The following is a 10509-nucleotide window of genomic DNA, read 5'->3' as shown; positions in this document are numbered from 1 at the left end:
TATGGTCACGAAAGAAGAGAGGGGAAACAGAGAAGAAAAGAAAACGGGAAGAAAAGAAAGAAGGAAAGAAGGAAAGAAAGAAGAAAAGAGGGAGAGGGGACTCATCAGCTCGGCGTCGTGTGCGGTGGCCGCCGGCTTCGGCTGCGAGCACCGTCGACACGAGCGTCGACCGCAGGCGCGGCCGAGAGCGCCGTAGGCTCGGCCGGGGACGCCGCGGGGCCTGGCCGCGGACGCCGCCGGTCGTGGCCCGGCCCCCTCCGCTGGCCGTCCTGCCTTCGTCGGAAAAGAGAGGAAGGGGGAGATTGGGATGAAAGAGAAGAAGGGAGGAGAAGAAGCTTCGGGAAGGAGAAGAAAAGAAAAAGGAGAAGAGAAGAAAAGGAAAGAAAAAAAAAGGGGAAAGGAAAAGAAAAAGAAAAGAAAAAGAAGGAAAAGAGAAGAAAAAAAAAATGAAATAGGTTTAGCCAAATTTGACTAACCCAAGCCCAATTAGACTGGGCTAAGTCTAAATCCAAGCTCAATTAGATTGGGCTAAGTCTGGACGAGCCCAAACTGCAAATTGGGTCAAATCTGAACCGAATTAAGCCCAAATTAAATTGGGTCCGAATCCAATTAAGCTGAGTTGGTCTCAGCAGACCTAATTGATTGTAAATCAGGCCCAATTCAAGCCCAATTCAACTGACAGAAGGTCGAATTGACCTTGGGCTAATCCTGACTCAGGCCCAAATGAGCCACATTGACCAAATCAGAGGATCCAATTGGCTAGAAAAGGTTGGACCCAATTATAAACGAGGCCCAATCCTTTAATTAAAAACCCAATCAACCCATGTGGACCCAATTTGGTTTTAAATCGAACCCCAAAGGCTTCAAATTGGACTTGGGCTAAATCTTTGGATAGGACCCAAGCAAGTAAGTTCATAGTATGATGAACTAAGAGATTTTGTAATAAATAAATGGGGAATAATGTAAACCCTATGATGTTGTTTTAGGTGATTAAGGATTTGTCACCTGGACTTGAGCAATTTGGAAAGCGAATTGAAGTAAGTAATCTGTCTTAATCTTATCGTAGATCTGGTATTACGTTTTATAAGATGAACCAGTGTTTTTCATACAATTTGAATTGTATACATGATTTGTGAAGAAAGTAAGTAACCTGTCCTAATCCTGTTATGGATCATGTCATGTTATTAATGTTTCCTAAGCATTTATTTTAAGAATATATGTTTCATGCATGATATGTTACAATGCATAAGTAACTTGCATGATCCCAGAAGCTATGGCTATGTATGCAACATGATGATACTGATATTTTAATCATGCATGTAAGTTAATAAAGTCTTAGCTAGCCCAGAGGCACTATAATGGGCTCAAAGATGCTACTGAGAATGACTGAGCCGCCAGTGGCTGAATAGTAACTGAGCTGCCCCGCCAGTGGCTGAATAGTAACTGAGCTGCCCCGCCAGTGGCTGAATAGTAACTGAGCCTGCCCCGCCAGTGGCTGAATTGGAATTGGGCCTGCCCCGCCAGTGGCTAAATAGTAACTGAGCTTGCCCCGCCAGTGGCTGAATAGTAACTGAGCCTGCCCCGCCAGTGGCTGAATAGTAACTGAGCTGGCCCCGCCAGTGGTCGAGTCTGACTTCGCAGTAGCATCCGAGAGAAAAAGGACCACGGCATGCCGGGGGCACGGTTTCATATGCTTATATAATGAAAATTTTGTGATTTGCACTACTGCTTGTTTAAATTGCATACATATTATGCCATGATGATTATTAGATAATACGCATGTCAACTTCTCAAACCCTGATTTACATGTTTAGCCTACTGGTTGATCCGGTAGGATTATGCAGGATTACTTACTGAGCCGTGTAGCTCATATCCGTTCATTTACTTTTTCTTTCAGATCCTCGCCACTGATAGCTGCCAGAGACACGTTAATTTGGTATCAGGGTTTCTTTCTTTTGGGGTAAAGCAAGTATACTTTTGTGTACATAAACTACATAGAAGCTCTGTATTTGGGTACTGACCAGCATGATGTACTAAGAATGCTTTCATATGAAAAGATTCGGTTGGTTTAACTACCCTGTTACCCAGGTATGAGGCTGCGTGCTATTGTGGGCGGTAGTCGGCAATAGCACGGCCGTGTCACGGATCCGGGTCCGGGGCGTAACATCTAGTGGTATCAGAGCTCTAGGTTTAACAAGACTATAACCGTAAAAAAAATTTGGGGTAATGGGTAGTTGGGAGTATCATAATATGTTAAGATTGTCATAATACCTTAGTCGAAGAAAGCAATTTATTTCAGTTTCACCCTAAACTCTTGACTGCTAGGTAGCTATAAGAAATAGGGAATACTCAGACATTTACCCTGATGAATTACCGGAATTACCCCTGGTTGAGAAATCGAATTCACCATCGATCTTAGGAGAGGGACCCATCTTCAAGGCCCCCTACCGGGCGATTCTTGTTAAGCTATGAGAACTGAAATTTTTGGAGGGAAACTTTGTCTACCTAAAAATGTCCCTTTCGAGGAGTGTTGCCCGATTCGGGCAATACGGCAAAATGAGTCCTCACTACATCGGTCCACCTGAGGTATGTTTAATTTCGAGGACGAAATTTATTTTAAGGGAGGTAGGATGTAATATCCGGGCCCAATTTGAGCCCAAAACCTTTTTGGGCCCGTACTTGAGCATTTGGGCCCATTGTTGGCAGCCATTTGATGGCTGCTATCTCATAGCCTGAGGATGGATGTGACTAGGGTAGGGCCAGCTGGGAAGCTGTGGAAGACCCAGCTGTTAAGCCTTTCATGAGGAGGAAGCTGGGCGTGACACCTCGCACCCCCCCCCCCTAAACCACTTAAAAACCTACTAGTTCTCCCTTCAAAAATCTCAAGAACCTGTGAACCGGCAGAGGAGGTGTTGGAATGGAGGCACCGGAGCACGGGATACTGCAATCTCCTTCGGAATCAAGGTAAATCCCTCTCGGCTACCTCCTTTCAATTGTTCAGCGTATGAATTAAAAGAAAAGAAGATGAAGGGGGAGGGGGTTAACCATGCGCAGCCAGGGACGTCGCCGACGGCGTGAACGTTGCCGGCCTCGGCTCGGCCGCAGGCACAGGCCGCGGACCGGCTGCGAGCACGGCCACGGACACGGCCGCAGGAGTCAGCCGCGGGCGCCGCCGGCCGTGGCGTGACCCCAAGCTCGGCCTCTCCCAAGCCGCCTCCTCTTCTTCCTTGAGATGGGAAGGGGAGGAGATTAGAGTGGGATAGGGGGGTCTCGGTGAAGAGAAGAAGGGAGGAGAAAGAAGAAAAAGGAGAGAGGGAAGAGGGGACTCCCGTGTGCGGCCGCGAGCGTCGTCAGCGCCGTTGGTCCCCGCCGCGGACTGTTCCTCCCTCGAGGTCTCTCTTCTCCACGGGAAGGAGAGAGGGTCGGCGACCACGGGCCGCGGCTGCTGCAGGCGCCACGGAAGCCGCCGACCGACCTCAATCCGGCCCTCCGAGCCCCGGCATGGGGTCGCCCCCCCTCTATGGTCACGAAAGAAGAGAGGGGAAACAGAGAAGAAAAAAAAACGGGAAGAAAAGAAAGAAGGAAAGAAGGAAAGAAAGAAGAAAAGAGGGAGAGGGGACTCATCAGCTCGGCGTCGTGTGCGGTGGCCGCCGGCTTCGGCTGCGAGCACCGTCGACACGAGCGTCGACCGCAGGCGCGGCCGAGAGCGCCGTAGGCTCGGCCGGGGACGCCACGGGGCCTGGCCGCGGACGCCGCCGGTCGTGGCCCGGCCCCCTCCGCTCGCCGTCCTGCCTTCGTCGGAAAAGAGAGGAAGGGGGAGATTGGGATGAAAGAGAAGAAGGGAGGAGAAGAAGCTTCGGGAAGGAGAAGAAAAGAAAAAGGAGAAGAGAAGAAAAGGAAAGAAAAAAAAAGGGGAAAGGAAAAGAAAAAGAAAAGAAAAAGAAGGAAAAGAGAAGAAAAAAAAAATGAAATAGGTTTAGCCAAATTTGACTAACCCAAGCCCAATTAGACTGGGCTAAGTCTAAATCCGAGCTCAATTAGATTGGGCTAAGTCTGGACGAGCCCAAACTGCAAATTGGGTCAAATCTGAACCGAATTAAGCCCAAATTAAATTGGGTCCGAATCCAATTAAGCTGAGTTGGTCTCAGCAGACCTAATTGATTGTAAATCAGGCCCAATTCAAGCCCAATTCAACTGACAGAAGGTCGAATTGACCTTGGGCTAATCCTGACTCAGGCCCAAATGAGCCACATTGACCAAATCAGAGGATCCAATTGGCTAGAAAAGGTTGGACCCAATTATAAACGAGGCCCAATCCTTTAATTAAAAACCCAATCAACCCATGTGGACCCAATTTGGTTTTAAATCGAACCCCAAAGGCTTCAAATTGGACTTGGGCTAAATCTTTGGATAGGACCCAAGCAAGTAAGTTCATAGTATGATGAACTAAGAGATTTTGTAATAAATAAATGGGGAATAATGTAAACCCTATGATGTTGTTTTAGGTGATTAAGGATTTGTCACCTGGACTTGAGCAATTTGGAAAGCGAATTGAAGTAAGTAATCTGTCTTAATCTTATCGTAGATCTGGTATTACGTTTTATAAGATGAACCAGTGTTTTTCATACAATTTGAATTGTATACATGATTTGTGAAGAAAGTAAGTAACCTGTCCTAATCCTGTTATGGATCATGTCATGTTATTAATGTTTCCTAAGCATTTATTTTAAGAATATATGTTTCATGCATGATATGTTACAATGCATAAGTAACTTGCATGATCCCAGAAGCTATGGCTATGTATGCAACATGATGATACTGATATTTTAATCATGCATGTAAGTTAATAAAGTCTTAGCTAGCCCAGAGGCACTATAATGGGCTCAAAGATGCTACTGAGAATGACTGAGCCGCCAGTGGCTGAATAGTAACTGAGCTGCCCCGCCAGTGGCTGAATAGTAACTGAGCTGCCCCGCCAGTGGCTGAATAGTAACTGAGCCTGCCCCGCCAGTGGCTGAATTGGAATTGGGCCTGCCCCGCCAGTGGCTGAATAGTAACTGAGCTTGCCCCGCCAGTGGCTGAATAGTAACTGAGCCTGCCCCGCCAGTGGCTGAATAGTAACTGAGCTGGCCCCGCCAGTGGTCGAGTCTGACTTCGCGGTAGCATCCGAGAGAAAAAGGACCACGGCATGCCGGGGGCACGGTTTCATATGCTTATATTATGAAAATTTTGTGATTTGCACTACTGCTTGTTTAAATTGCATACATATTATGCCATGATGATTATTAGATAATACGCATGTCAACTTCTCAAACCCTGATTTACATGTTTAGCCTACTGGTTGATCCGGTAGGATTATGCAGGATTACTTACTGAGCCGTGTAGCTCATATCCGTTCATTTACTTTTTCTTTCAGATCCTCGCCACTGATAGCTGCCAGAGACACGTTAATTTGGTATCAGGGCTTCTTTCTTTTGGGGTAAAGCAAGTATACTTTTGTGTACATAAACTACATAGAAGCTCTGTATTTGGGTACTGACCAGCATGATGTACTAAGAATGCTTTCATATGAAAAGATTCGGTTGGTTTAACTACCCTGTTACCCAGGTATGAGGCTGCGTGCTATTGTGGGCGGTAGTCGGCAATAGCACGGCCGTGTCACGGATCCGGGTCCGGGGCGTGACAGGAATCACATAAAAAATGGAAATGCCTTTGAGCTGGGAGATGTAACTATGAGACATTAAGATGGACCAGACTTCACCACATCCAAGATCTAACTAAAGCCTATGACCAACATAAAGTTTTTTTCTTTTGTTTTGGTACACACCAACATAAAAAGTTCTCTAAGTATGATAACTAAACTCCGGACTCCAACGTTGACCGCTCTAAGTCCTCTTTCGTTTTAGCTTTTTTCTTTTTTGTTTCCTTCATTTTTTGGCTGAATAATTTTTCTTTCTTCTTTTTTATTCAATAATAAGCTGCAAACCCAAGCCCGACCTGACCCTAGATGAGCTTACAACCTACAATTGAGTATGCATCCAAAGATCAAATCACTGTCAACAATGTAACAAGCTTAGGGCTGAAAAAAGATCAGATATAGATTGGATATTAATATGTCCATATTTGTATCCATATTTTTTAACGAATATGAATATTAAACGGATATTAAAATTAATATATATATTTTTTCGAAGCAGATATAGATACGAATCGGATATTGAGCATATTCATATTTACTATAAATAAATACGGATACAAATTGGATATTAAATATATCCATATTTTCTTATCCCAATACAGATATAAATTAGATATTTTTTCGGATATTAATTAAATTTGAACAAAATTCAATGATAAAAACTAGCAATAAAGACATGATCATAAAGAAAAAATTCAATTAAAAAAATATATAATTTTAATAAGTATTTATTAATAATAAAAACTAATAATTTCATAAAGGATATACCGCTCAAGGTTGCTCATCACCAAAGTAGACAGGATCTATAATGCTTCCAAGATGTCTCATAGCTATTGCCGATTGCAATTGCCGAGTGAAAATTAGGAAATAAATGGACCTCCGAAACTGTAGTTGCTTGAAGACGACGAAAAGAAAAGAAAGACAAAACTGACGAATGAGAGGTTTGAACCTTTCAGACGTGCAAGGTGATTCGAAGAATTTTATTCGAATTGGGTATTCTGTATTCGAGTTACTGTCTTAAGTGACGGTCATCCAATATCTGGATTTTCTTTAGTTTAGGTTTAGTTAATCACTTAATTGATTTTCTGATTTAACTTAACTTAAACTTCTTCTTTCACTTACTTTTGTATATGAATATCCGGATCCAAATCCAAATTCGAGAAAATCAGATGTATCTGCATTCGTATCCATATTCGAAAGATTTTTGAATTATCCAGATCCATATGTAGAAGATTTTTTAAATTGACTATCTAGATTCGTATCTGGATCTAATTAGACCAAAAAAACAGTATTCAAATCTAACCCGAATCAGATATAGAAATGGATACGGTCAGACATAATTCGACTCGTTTCCGGCCCTAAACAAGCTCCAAATCTCATCTTACAAGTGAGGGATTGCTAGGTTATCAACCTCTATGACTATCTTTAGAATTAATCAAAGATTACATATGCTCAATTTTTCTAAGATCATGAGGGATTCATTCCTATATTTTTACATATAACCATCCTATTTTTAGTTGGAATCTTGCTCAAGCAGAAAGAGAAGATACTATTTAAGCAAGCGGTCATTATTAGAAAAATTGAAAGGTAGAATCTTCTTTCTTCAATGAACTTGTGCAATAAGGCTTAGTTTCTAACTTTTTTTTATATATGCATAGAGAGGAACGTTTATATCTTACATGGTATCCCAAATATATATACATTAAGCACCATCCATGGCAGCTAAGTTAAACTAGAAAACCGTTAAATACAATAACGTAAATTATTCTGACCCTCCTCGAGGTTTGGGAAAATTACAAACTTCCACCAACGTTTCGGAAATATACACATAACTAACTCCCTACTGCTATCTTTTTTTTTTAAAATAGGCCAATGGATCTTGCTGGCATCATTACTCTCTAACTTATTTGAGTCTTAAATATCTTATATTTTTTATTTTTATTATTTTCTTTTAATTCCTTTTATCATTTGAATTTTCAAATTTGAAATTTTTATGTTTGGCCCAATTATTTCTAAATATTGAACTTGTGATGATGATTAGAGCTCAACCAAAAGAGTATGCTTCTTAAAATTCAAAATATTTATATATAATTTATATTAGATTTGGGGTTTGAAATGGGCCATACCTACTTCTAGTCATAGATTCCAGTAGCCATGAATAGCCACATAACATAATTAGGCTCTCAAAGCCTAAAACTCATAAATTATATACAAATATCTTGAATTTTAATAACTATATTTCTTTGGCCAAGTTTTAAGCATCATCAAAAGATCAATTTTTGGGAATAATATGGCCAAACATAAAAAGTTGAAGTTTAGAAAAAAAATTCATATAGCAAAAGAAATAAAAAGAAAATAATAAAAATATAAAATATTTTAAGATTCAAATACGTTAAAGAGTGATGACATCAGCAAAATCATTAGATTATTTAACCGAAAGATAATGGTAAGGGGTTATGTGTTAGGTACATAACAAAAGTTAAATAGTGGAATGTATATTTCTGAAATATTAGGTGGGAAATCTATAATTATCTCAAATCTCGAGAAAGGGTCAGTATAAAATACTCAATACAATATCTTCATTGGATAAATTTTAAAATAAAAGGACTACCATCTTTAAGCCAGTAACCCAAGAGCCCATCAGACCAAGAATCTCAGCAATCCTGTTTGAAGAATTCTCCATCTCTCAAGTAACAATGTAACATGAGATGAGCTCAACAATTGTAATGGACCTGGTCCCCAGCACATCTTGGTCCACAAACCTCATCCCACCATGTCTTGTGGCGCTCACCACGGCCTTAGAAAGTGGAAAAAATCTCTCCCAATTCCCAAAATCTCAATCCAACTCCGGCACCGACCTCCATCCACACCAATTCCCACGAAACATGTGGGACCCATTTGGGACGGAGTGGGCCCCTTCTGGGGAGAGGGTGCAGATTTGGGTGTCGGCCGAGTTGCCATACTTGGAGGACTGCATTGAAGTCATCATGCTACCCACAGCAAATGGCCGCAACTCCCCAGCGTCATCTCCAACGGTCGGAAATAAATAATGAAAGGGATGTACGGAGGGACGGCCCAACTCCATCCCATCTCTCGACACGTTCGGCCGCTCGCTCCAGTCGCTCGACACGTGTGACCCACTTGCTTCGTTTCGTGTGGCTGAGAAGAGAGAGAGAGAGACAGAGATCGAGAGAGAGAGAGAGAGAGAGAGAGAGAGAGAGAGAGCCGGGGTCCATCGATTGAGGACTACCGATCAGACGGTCTCGACGCGGCCTCGGCCGTCATCGTGGACCGTCGTCACGTCCCGTGGAACCGATTGTCCTAATGACGATTTTGTCCTCTAGCGCATGTTTGCCTCTCCCCACAAGCGTAGTGGATCAGAAGGCGGGCTATGTCGGTCAATTTGACGAAGGATAAGGGTATAAATGTCTTTTTATTGCCCGATGGCTCATGTGAAGGACGGCGAGCCAGGGAGGAACGCGACCAAGCTTCTTCCTTGTGGAGGACTAGTTGTTCCTCCTGATCTCGGTTTTGTTAAATGGTTCCCAATAGCTGAACCCTACCGGTCCATGTGACCCCAGCGTCCGGCTGGTTTTGCTTAGAGATTTTGAATGACTAGGTGAAGCCTAATTTTGGAATCTATCGATGCATACACTGCTCGGCAGCTGGTTCTTTTGGGCAAGAAGGAGCGTACCATTTAAGCAAAAGCTGGGTTGGATCCTATGGATTTGCTTAATACATTGTATCTTTTATGTGGTAGGCCAGGATGTCTTGCATATGAAAATAAGACAAGGTTCATATGATCCATTTGGTAACACTAACCATCATGACATATATTTAGAAGCACCTTGGTGGGTCATGGACGGCTTGTTTGATGGAAACTTAGCTAGTTTTGAAAACTATGATCTATGTAGTGATTTTATATATATTTATCATTTTACAATTTTATATAAGACAGAATCAACTTGTTGAGCGCAATCACTCGAAACAATTAATAGGAAACCAATAATTGTTTGAGTAAAAACTATTGCCTTAATATTTTGAAATATAACTTCTCAACATTAGTATTCATCACCTCTATCGTCTAGGGCTTCGCTACTTGATTTTGAACAATACTAGCATCCCTCATTTTTGATAACATCGTATAAATACCTCAAAGTACAAACAAGATGTCTGTTTATTGCAACTTGTAAGTTTTTGTTAGTGATGATTATAATCAAACAGATTTTTTACAATGCATCACCAACTTTATAGAGCATGTCACATCATGATATTATTGGTGAAAATGGTTCAAATATTTTGTGATATATGAAAAAAAGAAAGTTTTCATAAGCAAAAAGTCTAGATTTAGGTACATGTCCTTGTATAGCTTTAGGTCCTTACTTGCTTTCATCAATGCAACCATGTTAAGCTATGACTTTAATGAATCAATTATGAATTTCTACTTTTTCTTCTTTAAAAGAGAAATTAAATATCATATCCTTCTATATTGATTTTTAAAACTAATTTTTGTTGATAAAATTATTACAAACATGAGCAATATTAATGACACTCAAGACTTCTAATTGGTGAAAAGTATGACTAATTGTTTTCAAGAGAGCAGAGAATTATTACTCTTGAGAAAGGAAAGGATTTAAATAATGTAGATAATTATTGGATAACAATGAGAAACATTGATTGACTATTAATACCTTTTTTCCTATGTATAAATTATGCCTTTCCTCCAGTAAAATGTATAACTATACACTGATCTAATTTTTTAAATTTGAAAAGTGTACCTGTCTTTTCTTCCTAATGCATATATCTAAGAA

General features: G+C 41.3%; 1 long non-coding RNA gene across 1 annotated transcript; it reads left to right on the top strand.

Moving 5' to 3' along the window:
• The first annotated feature begins 2248 nt into the window (after positions 1 to 2248).
• Positions 2249 to 5573, top strand: LOC148700446 (uncharacterized). Its single transcript, XR_015972109.2, has 3 exons — positions 2249 to 2964; positions 4506 to 4556; positions 5417 to 5573. It is a non-coding gene; the product is annotated as an uncharacterized LOC148700446 (long non-coding RNA).
• Positions 5574 to 10509: the final 4936 nt, after the last annotated feature.

The sequence above is a fragment of the Phoenix dactylifera genome, chromosome 12 (genome assembly GCF_051530095.1).
Source record: "Phoenix dactylifera cultivar Ajwa chromosome 12, Ajwa_hap1_PhDact_Kaust_v1.1, whole genome shotgun sequence".
NCBI classification, from domain to species: Eukaryota; Viridiplantae; Streptophyta; class Magnoliopsida; order Arecales; family Arecaceae; genus Phoenix; species Phoenix dactylifera.
The sequence above is the reverse complement of the archived record's forward strand: the minus strand, read 5'-3'. Positions and strand labels throughout refer to the sequence as shown.